Below are 22207 nucleotides of genomic sequence, written 5' to 3' on the forward strand. Positions count from 1 at the left end.
GTACACAGGAACTGTCTGCAAAGCCTCTATGAACAGAGTTTTTGGATATTGAAGGAGAAGTTGACCTCATCCACTGAAACTTAGCCTATTTCTAAGTCAGCTTGGTCAACGGGGCAGAAAGAGAAGAAATTCCTTCTAAAAACCTCCTATAATATCCGGCCAGACCCAAGAAACTGCGTATCTCCGTTGGTGTCGTGGACCTTAGCCACTTTCTCACAGCTTGAATCTTTCGAGTATCCACTCTAATACCTTCATCTGAAATAATGTGGCCAAGAAAAGCCATAGAGTTCAACCAGAACTCACACTTAGAAAACTTCGCATATAACTCTTCTATCTCTAAGAGCTCTAAGCACCATGCGTAGATGATCTGTATGGTCAGCCTCTGACGACGAATAAACCAGAATATCATCTATAAATATAATAACAAATAGATCTAGAAAGGGTCTGAATACGCAATTCATCAAGTCCATAAATATAGCTGGAGCGTTAGTCAACCCGAATGACATGACACGGAACTCATAGTGCCCATATCTAGACCTGAATGTTATTTTTGGATTGTTTTCCTCCTTCACCCTAACCAGATGATACCCTGATCTCAAGTCCTTCTTTGAAAAATACTTGGCACCCTGCAGCTGATCAAACAAGTCATCAATCCTAGGAAGTAGATACTTATTCTTTACGGTCACTTTACTCAATTGCATGTAGTCAATATACATTAGCAGTGAGCCATCCTTCTTTCTTACAAATAAAATCGGCACTCCCCACGACGATATACTGGGCCTAATAAATCCCTTCTCGAGTAAGTCCCGCAGTTGTTCCTTCGATTCTTTCAATTCGGCAAGTGCCGTTCTATAAGGAGGAATGGATATTACCTGAGTATCTGGTAATAGATCAATAGTAAAATCGATCTCCCACTCTGGAAGAATGCCTGGAAGCTCATCTGGAAACACGTCTGGGAATTCATCAACCACAGGAACAGGCTGAAGGGTCGGTGACTCTGCTTGCACATCCCGAACCTGAACTAAGTGATAGATATACCCGTTTCTGATCATCTTGCTAGCTTAAAGGTAGGAAATACATCTACCCCTCAGCGAGGCAGCATTATCCTTCCACTCTAAAACTGGCTCACCTAGAAACTAGAACCGAACTATCTTTGGTCTAAAATCAACATTAACATAGCAAGAAGCCAACCAATCTATACTCATAATAACATCAAAACCGACCATATCTAATTCAATCAAATCTGCTATGGTGCGGCGATTGCAAACTATGACTACACAACTTCGATATACTCACCTAGCTATAACTGGCTCACCAACTAGCATAGATACCTCAAAAGGTTTAATCGATTCAGGCTTTATCTCAAACTTGCTAGAAAAAAAGGAAGTAACATATGATAAGGTGGAACCTGGGCCAATTAGTGCGTATACATCATAGGAGGAAACTGATAGTATACTTGTAACAACATCAGGAGACGACTCACGATCTTCTCTACTAGCTAATGCATAGATGCGGTTCTGAGGACAGTTAGAACTAGATGCTCCACTCCTTCCTCTACTACGCCCTACTGGTGTCTGAGAACCTTGCCCTAAAGGGCGTACAGATGAAGAAGAATCAGCTACGGACCCTGTAGGCTGTACAATACCAACACCACCTCTCGACGGACACTCCCTCGTGACATGACCTGGTTGGCCACAAGCATAACAAGCATCCGATCCCAATCGACATTGTCAAGAGTGTAATCTAACACATTGGGTACACCGTGGCAAAGGTGGACTCACATGGTGTGACTCCGACCTGTACTGAGAGCCTGAAGCCCTAGAACACTGACCTGCTCCAGACTAAGAAGACCGATCAAACCTCTGGCCTAAAATTCGCGGAGGTGCACTCGCTTCTGAATGGAATGAATACAGAGAATATTGCTTTCTCGGTCCTCATTTGAACACACAAGCAATATCTAAAGATCTAGCCCTCTTACCATGACCCCGGTCATGCTCACGCTATGTCCTCCGCTGATGCTTACGATCCTCCAGATTTTGTGTATACGTCTATATATCGGAAATATCCATATCTGGCTATAACGCAGTTGTCGTACACTCGTCAATCAAATGTGGCCCTAGACCAACCAAAAATGATGAACTCTGTCCTCCATCTCAGCCACCATAGTTGGGGCATATCTAGCCAATGAATCAAAGTATACACTGTACTCCCTTTGATATCCGGTTTGCTTTCAGTTTTGGCTCATATTTCTGTACTCCGCGCTTTACATACTCAGTACATATTTCGTACTGACCCCCTTTCTTCGGGGGCTGCGTTTCATGCCCGCAGGTACAAACATTGGTGATCCTCCACCGTAGGATTCACTCTCTGCTATTTCGGAGTACTCCTACTTGACTCGGAGTCCACTTTTGGTACAGACTTCTTTTCTATGTATATATTCTGTACATTTGACTATTTGGGTGCGGCGGGGCCCTGTCTCGCCATATGTCTTTGTTTTGAATTCGTAGAGGCCTGTAGTCATAAATGTGGGGCGAGGGTCCTATGTATGTTTGTCTGATTTGTTTTCTGGTCTTACAGCGGTCAGCTTGTTATGATGTCCCTAAATGGCCCTTATGCTTATATTTGCACTTATGACCGGCGATGTCTATTCCGCCGCTCCGTTTGGATTCGATATGACATTTTGATTTGTGCGACCGCTTAAGACATATTTTGATATAACCTATGTTGATATAACTTTTATGAAATTCTGAAATACGTTCGGATTTGGTAAATGAATATGTGATTTGGTCTGGGTACCCAGGTAGGGTGCCAGTCGCGGCCCACGGGGCTGGGTCGTGACAATGCAGATCATTTGAGAATTGTTCTTGGAATTCTTTGTGCCCGAAAATTGTATGCAAAATTTTCAAAGTGTGAATTTTGGCTAAATTCAGTAACATTTCCGGGCCATGTTATTTCAGATAATGGCATTCGAGTTGACACTCAGATGATTGAAGTTGTGAAGACTTGGCCAAGGCCTACGACGCCTACAGAAGTTCGTAGTTTTTTGGGGTTGACAGGTTATTAGAGGAGGTTCGTAGAGGGCTTTTCATCTATTTCAGCCCCATTGACGAAGCTAACCCAGAAGTCAGCCAAATTTCAGTGGAACGATGCTTGTGAGCGCAGTTTCCAAGAGTTGAGATGCAGATTGACCTCAGCTCCGGTCTTAACACTTCCAGAAGGGTCAGATGGCTACGTGGTATATTGTGACACTTCCGGTGTTGGATTAGGATGCGTATTGATGCAACATGGTAAAGTTATTGCATATGCTTCGAGGCAATTACGGAAACATGAAAAGAATTATCTGACTCATGACCTCGAATTGGCTGCGGTTATTCATGCCTTAAAAATATGGAGGCATTATTTGTATGGGGTGCATGTTGAAATCTATACAGATCACAAAAGTCTTCAATACATTTTCAAGCAAAAGGAGTTGAACCTGCGACAGAGGCGGTGGATAGAATTGTTAAAACATTATGATGTGAACATTTTGTACCACCCTGGGAAAGCGAATGTAGTAGCTGATGCGCTTAGCCGCCGGTCAATGGGCAGTTTATGTGAAGTACCTCCGGAAAAGAAAGAGATGGTTCATGAGCTCCACCAATTAGCTAATCATGGAGTACGTGTAATCGATTCGGGAAATGTGGGGATTAGTATTAATGATCCCACAATTTCGTCCTTGGATATGGAAGTGAAAGAACGGCAATATGAAGATCCTCAATTGTGTCGTTACAGAGACACATCTCATGGAAAGGAGAAGTCTCCATTTGAAGTTTCTATGGATGGAATTCTTAGATACCGAGGCAGATTATGTGTGCCGAATGTAGCAGAATTGCACCGACGAATTCTAGAAGAAGCACATTTTGCTCGGTATTCTATTCACCCAGGTGCAACGAAAATGTATCATGATCTCAAGATGATGTATTGGTGGGATGGCATGAAGAGAGATATAGCGGAATTTGTAGCAAAGTGTCCAAATTGCCAGCAGGTAAAGATTGAACATCAAAAGCCACGAGGCTTATTGCAAGCAATAGAAATCCCTACCTGGAAATGGGAAGTGATCAACATGGATTTCATTGTGGGATTACCTCGTTCCCGCGGCAGGTATGATTCTATATGGGTGATCGTGGATAGATTAACAAAAGCAGCCCATTTTCTCCCAGTTAAGACTACATACTCAGCCGAAGATTATGCGAGGTTATATCTCAAGGAAATTGTGCGACTTCATGGTATTCCATTATCTATTATTACAGATAGAGGAGCACAGTTTACAGCCAAGTTTGGAAGTCCTTCCAAGAAGGTCTAGGCACTCAAGTGAAGCTTAGCACGGCATTTCATCCGGAGACGGATGGACAAGCCGAGCGTACTATTCAGACCCTGGAAGATATGCTACGAGCATGTGTGCTGGATTTCGGTGGAAGTTGGGACGATCATTTACCGTTAATTGAATTTGTGTATAACAATAGCTATCATTCCAGTATTCAAATGGCTCCATATGAAGCTTTATATGGAAGGAAATGTAGATCTCTAATCGGATGGTCTGAAATAGGAGAAGTACAGCTAGTAGGCCCTGAATTGATTCAGCAAGCGGTGGAAAAATTTAAGGTGATCCGAGATCGATTATTGACAGCCCAAAGTCGCTAAAAGTCTTATGCAGAAAATCGCCGATGAGACTTGAAATTTCAAGTTGATGATTGGGTATTTTTGAAAGTATCGCCAATGAAAGGGGTGATGAGATTTGGTAAGAAAGGGAAGCTAAGTCCTAGGCACATTGGACCCTATAGAATTACCCGTAAGGTGGGTCATATAGCCTACGAATTGGACTTGTCTTCGGAGCTTGAATCAGTCCATCCAGTCTTCCACGTTTCGATGCTCCGCAAGTGTATTGGAGATCCCACAAAGACTGTCCCGATAGATGATGTGCAAGTGACAGAAAAGCTAACCTATGAAGAGGTGCTTATTGCTATTCTAGACAGGAAAGTGCGAAGACTCCGAAATAAAGAGGTAGCTTCAGTTAAAGTCTTATGGCGAAACAATAACCGAGAAGAAATGACTTGGGAAGCGGAAGAGAGTATGAAGTCCAAGTACCCGCATTTATTTCAACCCCCAGAAGAGACTCAAGATGGAACGCCAACAATATAAGGTAAGTATGAAATAAATGAAGTGTAATAATTAGAGTATCTGAACACCCCTATTTCCATCATTACTCAGATATTATATCCCCTACTTTCGGGAGCTTTCGTAAGACTTTCTTAGAGTTTTATCGTGTTGTGGCCCTGTGAGGCAATGATATTGTGGGTTGTTGTGATAGGATGGTAGTGCTGTATTACAGGGGAAACTCTAGCGAAATTTCGTAGGATCCCGAGTGTTTAACATTCGAGGACGAATGTTCCAAAAGGGGGGAGAGTGTTACACCTCGTAAATTTCCCCGTGGATGTACAATGAATAGACTAACGCAGAATACGAGTATATGGTGTTTTAATCAGAAGGGAATAACGTTTGACGAACCTAAGTAAGATTTCAAAGGTAATGGGAATAAGCGATAAGGTTATGCTCCCCAATGACTAATTATAGGTTCTGAAGACGTGAAAGTTGCAGATTTGCACTTTGGCCCAGTTGGTCGTAAAATGAAATACGGACCGTAAAGTAGTATATGACCCGTAAACCACCATGTCGTATTCCAACTTACCAAACTTCAACTTTCTGCCAAATGATCAAATGGTTAAATACGATTTGGAATACGGACCGTAAATTAAAATACGGCCCGTAAACCGCGATCGTAAATCACCATGATCCCCAGCATACCTTTCTGGTTTTGATATGCTTAAATACGGCCACGAAATACGGCCCGTAAACTTGAATACGGATTGTAAACTGGGTTTACGACCACTGTGCACTTCAGCTACGGTTCATTCCGGATCAGATTTTAAGTCATTAAAAGGAGACCCAAGCTGATTAAATTCATCTCATTCCACGATATTTCTCTCTAGAAACCTCTAGAATACTTTCCACTCTTCAATTACAAGAAAATCAAAGGAAATCCATGATCAATAACACCAAATCCACGAGACAAAGTGTATGAAACCTAGCTAAAGTTCATCTCTCTCAAGAAAACCCAAAGGGAGTGAAGTAGGGTTTTGATGCTAGAGGAGTAATTCCATTCAAGGCTTGTTCAACCATCATCTAAGGTAAGTTTCATGACTATACCATGTTGTTTAAGGTATTGGAAGAGTAAGATACTTGAATTGTGGGAAGACATAGGAAATGGGTCATTCATGAGTGAATAGTGTCATGTTGGATAGTAGTTGGGTTGAATTATGAATGTTGGAGTGTTGTGATGATGAATACGTTATAAATGACATTTAGACCATGAAATAAGTATTATATATGAGGAAACGTGATGGTAAGCTATAACAATAAATGTGGAGAAATTGAAGAGAAATGGTGGATTGTGATCAATGTATATAAATGATGATTGTTGATTTCGATATTGTGAATGTTATTGTGAGCATGTGGGAGTTGATATAGTATATAGGAAAAGTAGTATAAACAAAGGAAGCGCTGCCCAATTTTCCCTAGAAATAGTCACGCGTTTTTATAGTCGAATTAACTAACGTTAGTGCGAATTCTCTCTTGAAGGTAGGAACGTGATATCAAAGGAGAACAAGCAAGAGATATCTTAGTTAAACGTCAAAGGTATGTGAGGCTAGTCGTTTCTTTGTAATGGCATGAATCTCATAGCATGATTTTCCTTCGTCCTCATGAGTTCTTATTTTCCAGAAAGCTACAAGCCTATGTTTATGAATAGCTATATAAGATAAAAGATATGACATGATGTTATTTATTGCTTACACTCACCTTATGTGTTAATTCCATCAAGGTGAGGCAGAATGTCAATGATTACTCCATAATGAAATTGGGGGAATCACGGCCTTACGTCACCCCGATAAAGTAAAGTTGTTTATAAGCATTATGCATGTATTATGATGAGCATGTATGATGATGATATAACACCGCGCCTATTTGGTCGGGCAGTCACCGCTAAGGCGGGCAGCTATACGATACACCATGGCCAAATGGCATGGGCAGACACCACTAGTGGGCGGCATGAGATGATACCCCGGATACGTGAGGCCTGGACGCAGGCTAATGTTATGATTATCACACCGGTCAGATATGGACGGGCAACTTATATATTACTACACCGTACCTATATGGGCGGGCAACTTATACATTATGCATCTATGACATGATGATGATTATGAGTAAGCCAGCATGCATTATTTCTTTTACACTTGACAGTCAGATTCAGTTATTCCACATTGATACTTCTTTTATGTCATTGCCTTATTTCCTTTTTTATGCCTCTCATACTCAGTACAATGTTCGTACTGACGTTCGTTTTCTTTGGGCACTGTGTTCATGCCCATAGGTAGACAGGGAGGAGAGCTTGGCCCAAATCCGTAGTAGCTGTCAGCTGATTGAAATCACTCCTTTGTCCCGGAGGTGCTTGATTATTCTTTTGTGTATAGTCATATATATGTATTTTCGGGCATGACGGGGTCTTGTCCCGTCCTTATTTGTAGCACTCCAGTAGAGGCTCATAGATGCGCAGCGTGGGTTAGATGGTCTCACGAGGTGCTATTATATTTATATATTATTTGGATGGCCGAGAGGCATATGTATATAAAATTATTTCTGTTTCCATACAAAATATGATTTTCATACAATTTGAGTATAGAGTTGATAAAAGAGCATTAAATGAGTAAGATGAGTATTAGAACGAGTGGTGCTCAGTGGCTAGCCCCGGGTACTCGTCACGGCCCCTAGCTGGGTCATGAAACTCATAGTTCTTTGCCTACTATCAATAAAATCCTGAGAGTCCATATTCTGCCTCAACACGGAGAATTCTGGGGGATCTAAACAAAGAAAATTCTTAACTCTCGCACTACTAGCTCAATCTACCTAATCAACACCAACTCCCTGATGCTGAGCCTGAGTGGCTATCCATCCAGTCAACAACTGCATAGCATCCTGCATATCCTGACCCGGTGCATCTGACTGAGGGACTGGAGGTACTAGAGCAGGTGTTAGAGCAGTTGCTGACTGTCACACCCCACCCTCGGTAAGGTGTGATTGACTCTCGACACCTTGCGAAAATCGAGCGAACCAACTTACAACTCATATCCTCTATTTCTCGAATGGAAACAATAAGATCAAGAGGCTAAATATGAACATAATATCATACATAAGTATATGTACAATAGACCCATGATGCCGACATTACTACTGTCACACTATGACTAAGCTGTACACGGAACTGTCTGCAAAAACTCTATGAACATAACTGAGGTATTCTAATTTTCGACCATCATACACTTGTCTTAAGCCTTTAATTAAAATCCCTTTAGAATCTGCCGAATTTCGGGCAGCATCTCCCCTGTTTATATGCCTAACCCGAAATCTCAATTCAGCAACCAACAACAACAACAATAATACAATTATCAACAACAATATTATCAACACCAAAATATTCCATAAACATCTCACACGATGTTTTATCCAATTTCTCAACTCATAAATTCATTATACGCTCATTTAGTAACTTTTCCTCCGTATATAAGCTTAAATCAATACTAATAAGGAAAGATTCATACCTTTCACCCGCTAGAATTGAAATATCTTCAATTATCACCTTGCATCCAAGCTAAGTTTCACCGCAATTTGATATTATAATCGCAGCCATGTGTTGTCCAAACTTAAATTCGGGGATTTCACTTAGTTTGCGTTAAAATCTAGTGGACGGGAGTTGGGAGAGTTTTCTAGAGAATTTGGGAAATATTTGGAATGTTCTTAGCTGAAAAATGAGGTTTGGGATATGATTTGATCCTTAAATGGTAGGTCAAATTCGGGTCGGGTCACTATAGTAGTACTGTATCAAGTCGGTACTGTAGCAGTTACTGTAGCAGTTTAATTGCAACGTCCATAATTCACTACTCCGATGTCGTATCGATGAGCGGTTTGTTGCGTTGGAAACTAGACTAGACGAGCTTCATTTTAGGCTTTTTCCTTGCTTCAAAACTTCTCATATACTAAAAGATATTCTTTCTCAAAGTTGGCCCAAAATTTTCCCTTCATATTTTCCACAAAATTCAAGGTCTGAATAGCTTATTTCTTCAACTCCATTTGGTCGTGAGACTTCCCAGTACTCCTCATATATCACTTTATCCATAAGTATACCTAATAATTATGCCATTCCTTAAACCTGAAAGACGGCTCATCTTGATCATAATTCGACGTACTTGTACTTAAACTTAGCGAACGTTCATCTGGAAGTACGGGGTGTAACAGTATGTAAGGCATATATGATAAGTTAATAAGGAAGTATAGAAACTATAAGAAGAAAGATAACTATAACGGCTTGCCTCTTAAGGCAGAATCATGCATGCTTACTTTTACCTTTAGAACATATCACACATACATACATAAACTGTCTGAATCAATAACATCATTAGCCGCGTCCGGGGTAATCATCTCATGCCGCCCACTAGTGGTGCTGCCCATGCCATATAGACACGGTGTAATAAGCCGCCTGCCTTAGCGGTGTTGCCCGGTCATCTAGGCATGGTGTAATCATCATTATCTATAAGCCACGCGTCTTAGCGGTGCTGCCCCGCCATCTAGGCATGGTGTAATCATCATCATATACTTAACATGAAGCATGCATAGTAACAACTGTAACTCTATCGGAGTGACGTTAGGTCGGTAACCTCCAATTGTATTATGGAACATCATGATCGTCATGTCTCACCTTGAAGGAACTAGCATTATAAGGTGAGACTTTCAGTAATCATTAACATCAAGGAAAAAAATAGAATAAGATCATAAATCTCATAAAGCGTCAATTCATAAACTTTGGAATCTTTAAAAATAGAGTCATCGTCATCATTAATATCATAAAACACATCTCGCCTCTATCTCATACGGAGCTCTTAATAATCTTGAGCTTTCCACTCATGGGATGTAAGAAGGTCATGGAAATATAAAAAAGACAATAATATAAGAATCATGGCTTTGACGGAAAGGGGACTAGCCTTAATATACCTGTTCGACCTCCCATTAGCTACGCTTATCCATCCGAGCTCGTAAATCTACATTCGAGAGGATTCACGCTATCAAAATGAGCGCAGAATTGCCCGACAGGATTTTAAGTTCCGCTTTATATAATTTACTCCACTACATTTGGACATTTCATTTAACCAAATCAGATCCAAAGGCTCTCAAAAAACCCTCTCTTCAACTCCATAAACTAATCCAAGCCAAAATTCAAGGGAGATTAAATATCAAGAGGCAAGAATCAAGATACCCATGTGTTAGAAGCCTTGCTAGGGTTATTAGACTCCAAGAATTCTTTGGATAATCAAGCTAGGGTTTTCAAATAAGTTGATAACTTTCTCCAAAGCTCATTCTTATGAGATAAAAGGTTAGTTTTAATACCTATTACGTGTTATCAAGAATGTTTAGTTGTTGAACAACTTGAGTGGTAGGAGAAAGTAGAAAATGAGTTCCAAATGTAGTTTTTATGTTGTTTTTCAGTAGTAAGCTAACTTGAGTTATGATTCTTAGTATGATATGGATATAATCGTGCTATGGAAAGTAATAATGGTGTTGGAGAAGCATCATATGAAAATGTACTCAAATGGGTATGAAGTTGCTAGCATAAGTTGAACACAAGGATGAATTTTGAAGGCTAAATCGGATGTGAATACTTGATTATGATATTGTGGATATTATTGTGGTTGTTTGGGAGTTGTTTTGTGATATAGTGGAAGTTGACGAAATAGGGGAAATGCTGCCCAATTTTCATTAGAATATGAATTATCCTCGTTTGAATTGAAGAGTATCATCAAGGCTTAACCATGGTATGAATCCTTCTAAATGTAGATTATTCAAGCTTTAACGGTGAACGCTAAATAGTTAAGAAGTCGAAGAGGTATGTAAGGCTATCCCTTCCTTCATTAAGGCATGGTTCCCTTGCTATATATATCTTCATGAGTTTCATAATGATTTATAAATGACTCTACCTCTAAGACTACCAAAGCTCATGATTCTCGATACTTTCACTATACTAGTACTTCCTTTATATGATAGTTGATCCTATAAGGATAGATGTTGCGAAAATGATGACGGCAATGATGTTGATAATACTTATGGACTTTTATATATACGTGTCTAAGCATGTATGACTATTATATAACACCGAGCTTGTATGGCCGGGTATGATATTTATCGCGCGCACGCCACTGCTGTTGGGTATGGATAACACTGAGCCTTGGTAGGGCCAGGTATGTACGACACCTAGCCTTGCCATTGCAGGGTGTGTGAAACCACCGAACCTTCATGGTTGGGTATGCTATGGATGCAAATATGTATATAAATACGGATACGAATATGGATACAGATATGAATATTTGTATATGTATATATGTATGTACACAAGCACGCACTAGAAATGGAAGGTCCTTATGAAAGACAAGCAAGTAATTACGATGATGGATACTATCTCCTGATTCTCCCATCTTATGTTATTTCTTATGCTGTCTCGTATGCTCCTGTTATGATGTTGATTATGCTTTACATACTCAGTACATTATTCGTACTTAAGTACTTTTGTTTGTGGACGCTGCGTCATGCCCGCAGGTGGATAGGGAGACAGGCTTGATCCATAGATATCTTATTCAGGGATTGCATAGAGAAGCTCCATTTCATCTGGAGCTATAGCTTTTGGTATTATTATTTTGTGTACATACCTATGGGCATGGCGGGGTCCTTTCCCGCCTATATGATGTGACATACTCTACTCTTCTTAGAGGCTCGTAGACAGTTGTATATGATTAGATGTCTTTAGCCTTGTCGGCTCATATTTTGTATATCATTTTGATAGCCTCGTCAGCTTGTGTATATATATATATGGCCATTGTTATTTTTCATGATATAGATGTGTTGTTGCCCAACGAGATTAGCACTATTGATGCATATAAATTATAAGTAAGTGTTACACCTTGGAAGATTCCCCGTCGATGCACATTGAATAGACTAACGAAGGGCACAAAGTATACGGTATTGCAATAAGTGAGAAATGACATTTGATTACCCCAATTAAGATTTCAAAGACATTCGAGGTAAGAGGAGAAAGTTTTCCAAGAGAAGGCAAGGCATACGATTGGTATCGGAAAGGATTTACGAGTAACAAGTTAATGATGATTTAATAGTGTCTTGGAGAAGAATTATAACGTCCCTTAGATCGTTAATGAGGTGTTAAACAAGTATTAAGAAGGTTCCATAAGGATTGGAGATCGAACGAAGTGATGAGAATAAGATCAGGGAAAAGATGGGTTTCACGGTCGATTATACGGTCCGTATAATGTTATACGGTCCATATAATGGTCCGCAGAATCGTCACAATGAAGGTCCCTCACTGATGGGATTATACAGTTACTTATACAGACCAAATAATATGCCGTATAATGGTCACAGAAGCGACATGTTGAAGGGGAAATTTCACGGTCACTTATACGGACCGTATAAGTGTCCGTATATTTTCCCGACGGGTCAGATTTTTAAGTTATTAAAAAGGGACCAAGTTCATTATTTCATTTCATTTTTCACCCAACACTTCAAGAACTCTCTAGAACCCTCTCCACTCTTCATCTATAAGAACTCAAGTGAAATTTATGATCAACTTCATCAAACTAAGAAAACCAAGTGTAAGAAACTCATTAGAGATCATCCAAGTTAAGAAATTTCATTGGAGGTGAACTAGGGTTTTGGCTCAAGTGAAGTATTTCAACCCAAAGCTTATTCCTACAACATCTAAGGTATGTGTTTATGGTATTTCCATGTTGTTTAATGTTATATCCCGTAATTTTGGACATTCGAATAAATTGGAATAAGTGTGATTTGTATGAGATGGAACAATATTTTGATTTTAGCTAATATATATGTTGTTCATGAAAAATATTGATGCGGAAGTGTGGAGGGAGGCTAAGGGTAAAAATTGGAATTTTGGAAATTGGTTTCGTGAATTACTAAGTGTGACCCATAACTAATTGGGCTAAAAAAAAAAAGAGAAACAAAAGGCCCAAGATTGAAGGGTGGCCAGCCATGGCACTTAAAAATGGCCCAAGCCCATGTCTTAATTAAATCAAGACAATAAATTAGAAAGAGGGGGCCATAATTCTTTTATTTCAAGAAGGTTCAAGAAAAAACAAAGAGAGGAGAACAACAACCATGGCCATTCGGCCAACATACCAAAAATATTTGAAGACCAAAAATCTCTATCAAAAAAATTGTTTCTTCTAGCATTCATACTAAGTTGAAGGTCCTCTTTAACATGGCACAATTGTTGAAGCAAGAGAATCACTCTTTGTTGCAAACTTACAACCTTAGTCAAGATGGGAAGTTGTGAAGAAAGGTAAGATTTCATCCTCGTTTATATGTTGTGAAGGCTTTGTTCATGTTGTAATATGTAGAAATGAGTAGAATTTATGGAAATATGGAAGTTTGCATGGTGGGTGTGTATATGTGTAGGTGGCCGTGTGTATGTATTGTTGTATAGGCAAGATAAGTTAAATTTTATGTAGTATTCTAGTTGTGGTTGTTGTAAACTCTATATTGGAAATGAAAGTTTAATGAATTTGCTTGAAGTTGGAAATGTTGGAAGGTGACCGAATGGAGTATGAGTGTGGAACAATTGGATTGAATTCATGTAGTAGTTTGATTGTTGTTGTGGTGTGAATTCCATGATGAAAAATGCATGGAAACTATAAATGTAGTGTGTTGGTGTTGGCCGTGTATATGGCATGCTTGGCCGTGTGTGTGTGTTGTGTTGTATGGAAATGATGGATTAATGTTATATCCGGCATTTTTGCCTATTCAGAAAAATTCGAGATAACTTGGTTTGTAATGAATGAGGCTATATTTGGACCTTACTTAGTATGAATGTGCCGGCTATGATAACATTGGTGTGGAAATACGAGAGAAGGCCAAGGGCAAAAATTGGAATTTTGGGAATTAGTTTCGGGAATCACAAAACAAGCTTTATAATCAAGTGGGCTCAAAAGTAATAAGAAAGCAAAGGCCCAATAATTGGAGGGGGGTGGCCGGCCAAAAGGAGTATGGCCCAAGCCCATTTAATTATTTCATGTGATAAAATAAATAGAGGGATCATATGTCATTTCCCTTCAAGAAACTTCAAGAAAAAAAGAAGAAGAGTTGAGAGCAAATAAAGGGCCAAGGTTTCGGCCAAAAGAAAAAAAAATTGGAAAATTTTTAGTTCATCAATCTTTGATCCAAAAATCAAAATATTCTTGTATTTCTACTAACCTCAAGTTGCTCTTAAAGATGATATAATTATTTTGGCGAGAAAGTAGTTTTGGTGGCAAGTGAAGAACTTGAAGAAAAGGTAAGAATCAATTCATTTTCTTATGTTATGAAGTTTGGTTTATGTTGTAGTATGTAGAAAGAAGTAGAGTTTATGAAAATATGGAAGTTTGCAAAGTGGGTGCGTTTGTTTGAAAGTGGCCGTGTGTGTGTGTTGATGTATTGATATAATGAGTTGAATTTTTGTGTTGTATTCTAGTTGCGGTTATGGTAGAAATTATATTGGAAATGAAAGTTGAAAGAATTTGGTGGAAGTTGGAAATATAGGAATATGGCCGTGAGATGTAGGGATTGAAATGGAAATGGATTTGTTGTATTTAGTATGTTAATTATGTTGTTGTAGTCTTGTGATGAAAAATAGAAAATTGTTGTTAAGAGATTGTCGGAAAGTAGGTGATTTTATTATGGTTTATGTAATTATGAGAATGAAGTTGTAAGATGCAAATTGTTGTGGTTGTAAATGAGATTGGAAGGTAAGAATAGGTTATGGATGTTTATGTTAAAGATTGGAAGTTTAGGTGGATTATGGTTTTGGGTGGAAAGTTGTATATTTTGTATATCTTGTGAATATTTTGTGGAAATGTTATGAAATTTTTCCGATTGTGTTGCAATGATCTTGATTAGTAATGAATACGAGAATGTCGATATTGATGTGACAATACGAAGTTGGAATGAAGGTTATGACATTATATTGGAAAGATGACTAGTTATGTTATATTGTGTTTTATATGGTAATTGTTGATGTTGTTGGATTGTTGGGTTGTTGTTGTTGATATATTAGGCCGAGCTAAGTCTCGGGGATGCAATATGTGTAGGGGAGATGCTGCCCAAATTTTTGTAGAAAAGAATAAGCTAAGATTCAAGTTCTAAAGGCTTGAAATTTCTAATTGGTAAACATGACCATTTGTAGATTTTGGGCGAAACGGGAATCGAAAGCTCACTCTTCCTTCTTTTGGCATGTCCTATGTATACTAGGTCAAGACTTGAGCCTCGGGAACAATTCTGTCCATCGAAACGCGAGTTTGATTTTGAATACTATTCGTTCAATGTAATTGAACTATAATTCTTATGTTTTGTTGGAAAAGTGTCTAAACATCCATAACTTCCACAAGCGTATTCGGATTGCTTTGAAACTTTCTTGGATGACTCCATAGAGTCCAATGTTTGTAATTCATATCCGCCACCTCGACTTGACCCGAGGTGGGCCCACAAGTTCCGAAACTTCCTTCGCTTGTCCCACTTGAGCTATTCTTGTATGATATAAAAGTAAGTATTCTAATATTCTGGATAAGCTACTTACCTTCTGTATTTTTCCTGATATACGATTCTTGTGTGATGCATTATTCTGGCATGTGTGACTTATGTTTGGAAAGTAATAAAGTTAGCACTTGTGTTATTGTGCGCACTGTGTGGTATTGACCGCTGGACCCCTGACCGTGGTGTGTGCGACATTGACCGCTGGACCCCTGACCGCGGTAAGCCGCACTATGTGATGTTGACCGCTGGACCCCTGACCGCGGTATGTCGGGTTTGGGATGCTAACCGCTGGACACTTGGTCGCGGTATGTGTGATAGTGACCGCGGGACTCTTGGCCGCGGTAATTGTGTGTTGATTTTCTGTGTGTATGAGACGGAAATGTTCCTCAAAGGAAAGCAAAGTATTTTGGAATCTTGATTGCCGTATTTGTCTTCCGGAACCTTTTATGTATGATTTGTACGTCAGATGCAACACTTTGGTATTTTGGCTATTGTGCTCACCTTCTGTACATTTTACTTCGGTTATGTCTTCATTTTCTATACTTCATGCTTTGCATACTCAGTACATCTTTCGTACTGACCCCCTTTCTTCGGGGGCTGCGTTTCATGCCCGCAGGTACAGATTCACGTTTTGGTGACCCACCGGCGTAGGATTTCCCTTTTGCTGTTCGGAGTGCTCCCTTTGTTCCGGAGCCGACGTTTTGGGTACATACTCTTCTGATGTATATGTTTATGTTTATTCAGGGTACGGCGAGGCCCTGTCCCGCCATCTGATTCTGTAGTTCCGTACTAGAGGTTTGTAGACATAGACGTGGGTAATGTACAGTTTTGGTTGGACGCGTTGTGTAAATTGTGTTTGGGCGACCCATCCGCCGTGGCGGCCCTATCGGCCGCGTGTATGTATGTTTCGGTACGTTATGTATAGTATGATAGCCTTGCCGGCTTCTATGCAGTATATATGGTTGTAGGCACCAGTGTGGAGCCATGTCTGATATTAATTTATATACGAGTCGTCTGTATGCTGAATTTGGTAAATGAGCGCGTAGGGGAGCCCAGTTCGGGCACTAGTCATGGCCTACGGGGATGGGTCGTGACAATTAATGTCATGAGTATTTCGGTTGTCGTAATGTATAGAAATAGATGAAAATCCATGGAAATATGCATGATGTGGTTGTGGCCGAACATGGGGCTGTTTTGGTAGCTATGGTAAATTGAATTTATTTAACATTCTAGTTATTGTTAATGTGGATTCTATGATGAAAATGATGGTTTGGTAGCTTGAAATGAAGTTGTCGACGTGTAGATTGTTGATGTAGTTCATGAAGTTAAAGGTAAGGAATGTGTTATTAATGTCTTATTTAATTTGGAAGGTTGCGAATTGTGTTGTGGAAGTTGGTTGGAATCTAAGCAAAATGCCGTTGAATTATGTAAAACGAGTTATTAATTTAGAATGTGTTTTGAGTAAAATTATTGAAGATTGGAGATATGATTGTTGGTATCGTTGTTGATACTGTGGCCGAGTTAAATTCTCGGATTTGTTGTTGTATTTCTGGCCGAGTTGAATTCTCGGGGATGGTGCATTTACAGGGGAAATGCTGCCGAAATTTTTGTAGACAAATGTTAATTCAAGATTGAATTCCTAAGGGCTTATGATTAATGTTTGGTAAATGTGACCATTTGTAGACTTTGGAGAGTTTGGAACTTGAACTTGGAGTAGCGTAAGGAGCGGAAAAAGGTATGTAAAGCTTACCTTTCCTTCTTTTGCATGTCTTAGACATAATAGGTTTGGATATGAGCCTCGGGGGAAATTCTATTCCTAGAAATCCGAGTTTAGATTTGGCCCTTATTCATTCAATGTAATATAATTATGAACTTATGTTTTGTTGGAAAAAAAATGTTTAAACACTTTTACTTCCAAAAGAGTCTTGTGTCATAAAGCCTAAGATTCGAAATTTATGTACGCCACCTCGGCTTGACCGAGGTGGGCCCACCGTTCCCGTACCCTTTACATATTGTTTTATTAGACTTATTTTTGAACGACAATTAAAGGAAACTTTTGACTATTGTTCCGACTACTAAATAATGATACTTTTAACTATTCCGTTGAGTCCTATGATATATTTTGATATGTACAAACGATCTCAAAAAGTTTTGCTTTGACATAATCCATCGGAACATCAGAAAGGTGTTTGATATGATAATACATCCGGTTGTCCCATCGAGCCTTTGATATGTTTGATACGTGTATAAGATCCCAGGTTTCATTTGATTTGGTTCATAATGATATCCAAAAGGATTTTGACACGAAAATAGCTTCTGAGACACTTGTAGAGCGTTCTGTACTTAAAACGCTCGTAGCTTTTTCATACTAAGTCGGATTGACCCGAAATTCGTTTCTGAGCCTTTGGGTGTCAGTAAATATATTTGTCCATCGACACATGGTTTCGATACGCATCTGTGACTTCTGAAGCACTCTGTAAGTTTGACGTCCCTAACTTTTGTAAGAGAATCCGAATCTGCTTTGAAATGTTCGAAAAGGGTCTGTGGTAAAATGTCCGTAACTTTCACATATTAACTCCGATCGACTTGGAATATGTTTATGTCCTTCAAATATCGGTAAGTGTTTGTATCTCTCGAGTCTAGATATGTGTGTGTGTGGTTTCTCACTGCTCTGCTCGTGCAAGCCTCAGTATGTTATTCACTGCGCCCGGGCCAGGTTCTGTTATGTTATCGTGCATCTTCCTCTGCATTGTTCACCGCGTCCCTCTCCCCTGCAGGCCGGGTTCTGTTATATGTATGTTTATGATGATACGGGGCGGTGGCCAGGATGGCATATGATATGTAATTCACCGCGTCCCGCAGCAGAGGGCCGGGTTCTGTTACATCCATACATGACATATGATTTACCGCGTCCCTCAGTAATGGGCCGGGATCTGTTATCTGCATATATGTTATATGATTCTGACATGTATTGATAGTTATGTTCACCGCGTCCCTTACTATAGGGCCGGGATCTGATATATGCCTATATGATATCTGTCTTTGTCATCTGACGGTTCTGTCCACCACGTCCCTCACGGAAGGGTCGGGATCAGTTATACGCACATATATGATATACGATTCTGATATGCACGATTTGTGTTTGGAAAGTAAGCTCTTTGGCATTTTGTACCCTCTGTACTTCTTCTGACCTATGATATTGATATATGTGATCTGTATCTGGAAAACCAGCATTCTGACATTCTAAATTCATACTTCTTCTAACATACGACTTCGGCTCATATGATCTGTATTTGGGGAAAACAATTATTCAGATATTCCTAGTTTGCACTTTTCTGACATATGACATCTGTATACGCTCTTAGTGATCGGGAAATAGCGCTTTGATAATCTGGATAGTGTATTTACCTTGTACTGTTGATCCGGTATGTTCTGTTTTCTGCATTCTATGCTTTACATACTCAATACATATTCCGTACTGACCCCTCTTCTTCGGGGGCTGCGTTTCATGCCGCGCAGGTACACCCAGATGAGTTGAAGTTATTACAGAAGATGTTCCAGCGGAGTTGGCAGGCTCCACTTGTTCCTGGGGTGCTGCCGAGTCAGAGTATTATGTTATGATGTTTGTTCGAGTTAGAGACTTTGTAGACAGAGAGTCGTGGGTATTGGTTGTCAGTCTGTAAGCGGCTCCATCAGCCGATATGCCATTCTGTTTTATGTAATAAATTTTATATAATTACAGATCTTGTTTAATTTTGAGTACGATAAAAGGAAGATTTCGAAAGCTTAATATGTATTTTACTTTTATCTGATTTTCAGAGTTGAGGAAATTATGTATGTAATAAGAATCTGTGGGTTCGCTCGGCTCCGGATATGGGGTCGGGTGCCCATCACACCCTAGGGATATTAGGGTGTGACAAAGTGGTATCAGAGCAGGTCTGTCCTAGGGGTTGTCTGCAAAGTCGTGTCCGGTAGAGTCTCTTTATGTGAAGCGCGCCACATTTATAAACAGGAGGCTACGGGGCATTTAGGGATTGTTGACCGTCTTTCTGTCATAGATCGTGCGATAGAGCCAAGTCATAGGAGAATGAAATTCTATATGCAAGCCTTACATACGACGAAAAAAAGGGTGAGTGGTGACGTGGAAAGGTCATAAGGATAAGTCTGGATAGATTTGTTCTGTTACCTGAAACAGAAAGCTCTGGATGGTTGGAATGTGATATATAGTCGTATGTTCTGTGAGATATTGTCGATATTTACTATGTACAGATTCTGGATAGTAGGAATGGTAAAGGAGACCCGGACAGAATGCTTTTCAAAATCAGGATATTTGATCTGGAACACTTAACAGGAAAAGTCGACAATCGGTTTTGCCGTAGATTATGATATCAGAACGATGAGTGGAAGTCCGAATTGGCTGATAATCGAGTATGTATAAGTAACGGGGATGAAAGTATATTTGTACCATCGGGAATTTGGAAATCCGGGACGAAAGGTGAATATTGAGGATTGGAAGGGGTAAAATAGTAACTGTACAAAGAAAGGCGTGTTACGAGAATATCTCGGAATCTGTAAGACCTTGACTTGCTCCAGATTATGTAGTAAAGGACATACGAGGAAGTGGGCCCGATTATATAAGCACTAAGGCACCGAATTCCACCAAGGCTTCAAGGTTAAGCGTGCCAAGGTGGGAGGATGGGTGACCCCCCTGGGAAGTATACCAAAATTTTCGCAAATGTAGATCCAGAGACAAATAAAGAGTTGGAGTGGCCTAAGGGAAATTAGAAGTATACGGGATAGTTGGAAATTATAAGGAGCCACCTAGCACGCGACAGGCGAGACTAGAGAAAAGATAGGAAGTACGCTACAGCTTTGGAATTAGGATAGGCTTGAACGACGTTTGGAAGTATTTGGTGGGCTAGTTGATAATAACTATGTATATGCATATGGATACATATGATACCTTATCTGTGATTGTATTAGTGGACACGTGTGTCCCAACGACCGGCGCTACGGTAAAGGAGGCATCAGTCGAGTAAGGGATACCGAAACCTGAGTGGTAGTAAGAAAATAAATGGTGCAAGTGTTAAAGATGAGCCGCTATTCTCACTAGAGGCCAAGGATAGAAAAGTCTTAATACTGTGATGCTTGAAAAGAAAGTGAGTAGATGGTAAAGAAAGAGATCAAAGTGTTAGAAAAAGGGCGAAAGGTAAGGGAACCTCGATAAGTGAAAACCCCGAATGAATTTATCGGTAAAGTACGAGACTATTTGGGTAAGAACTCAAAGATAGGCATGTGAAAGGAATAAAGTGTTGTAATATGGAGCGGAAGAGGAATATGTGAGACTCGAGAACCGATTTCAATAAGTGGGCCTAAAGGAATAGTGATTATGACAAGGGATGTGAAGCAAAGAATGATTAAGTCTTGTGACGATATGGACATAAAGTGAAAGAAAGATCTATGGAAAGAAGTTTTCGATATGTTATGCATAGAATTGGAAAGAAAGACGAGGAGTGAGGTATAAACGGGAACTTCACAAAAAGGACTGTTGGCGTATCAGGAGCCCCTTATAAAGGGGGGGAGAATATGTTATATATTAGACCACGATTTGAACCTCTCATATTGGGCAAGTTTGCACCGTACCTAAGTAAGCAGTAATATGTTTTAAAAGGGTACCAAGAGAGCAAGAAAGGTCTACGGGCTAGGTGTACAAGGAAGAAGGGAGAAAATGACAAAAACCAAAAGATATCTTGGACGACAACGACTATTATACCGGAAGTATTAACGATTGGTAATCTTGAAATTTTTGAAGGAAAGGAAGAACGCGGCGCCTGTTAGTGAAATAAAAGAGGTCCCTGGATACTAGAAATAGCTCATGGACCTTCAATTATACAGAATGTGAAGATTGCATACCAACAACAGGGCTTTTATTAAGGTATTGTAATGAAAGAGTACTGAGATGAGATGATCTGGGAAGGACGACGGTAATGAATTGGCGCATAGAATTAAAAAGACTTATGGCACGGAATGAGGATCCATGTAAAGACCGAGAAGTCGAGTATAAGGAATGGACATGAAGGAAAGGACGACTATAAGAAGAACCCCTCCCGAAGTATTACAAGACCCCATAAGGTCAGTTGAACATTCGAGGGTGAACGTTCTAAAGGGGGGAGGATGTTATATCCCGTAATTTTGGACATTCGAATAAATTGGAATAAGTGTGATTTGTATGAGATGGAACAATATTTTGATTTTAGCTAATATATATGTTGTTCATGAAAAATATTGATGCGGAAGTGTGGAGGGAGGCTAAGGGTAAAAATTGGAATTTTGGAAATTGGTTTCGTGAATTACTAAGTGTGACCCATAACTAATTGGGCTAAAAAAAAAAGAGAAACAACAGGCCCAAGATTGAAGGGTGGCCGGCCATGGCACTTAAAAATGGCCCAAGCCCATGTCTTAATTAAATCAA

The sequence above is a fragment of the Lycium barbarum genome, chromosome 3, assembly GCF_019175385.1.
Source record: "Lycium barbarum isolate Lr01 chromosome 3, ASM1917538v2, whole genome shotgun sequence".
Taxonomy (NCBI): domain Eukaryota; kingdom Viridiplantae; phylum Streptophyta; class Magnoliopsida; order Solanales; family Solanaceae; genus Lycium; species Lycium barbarum.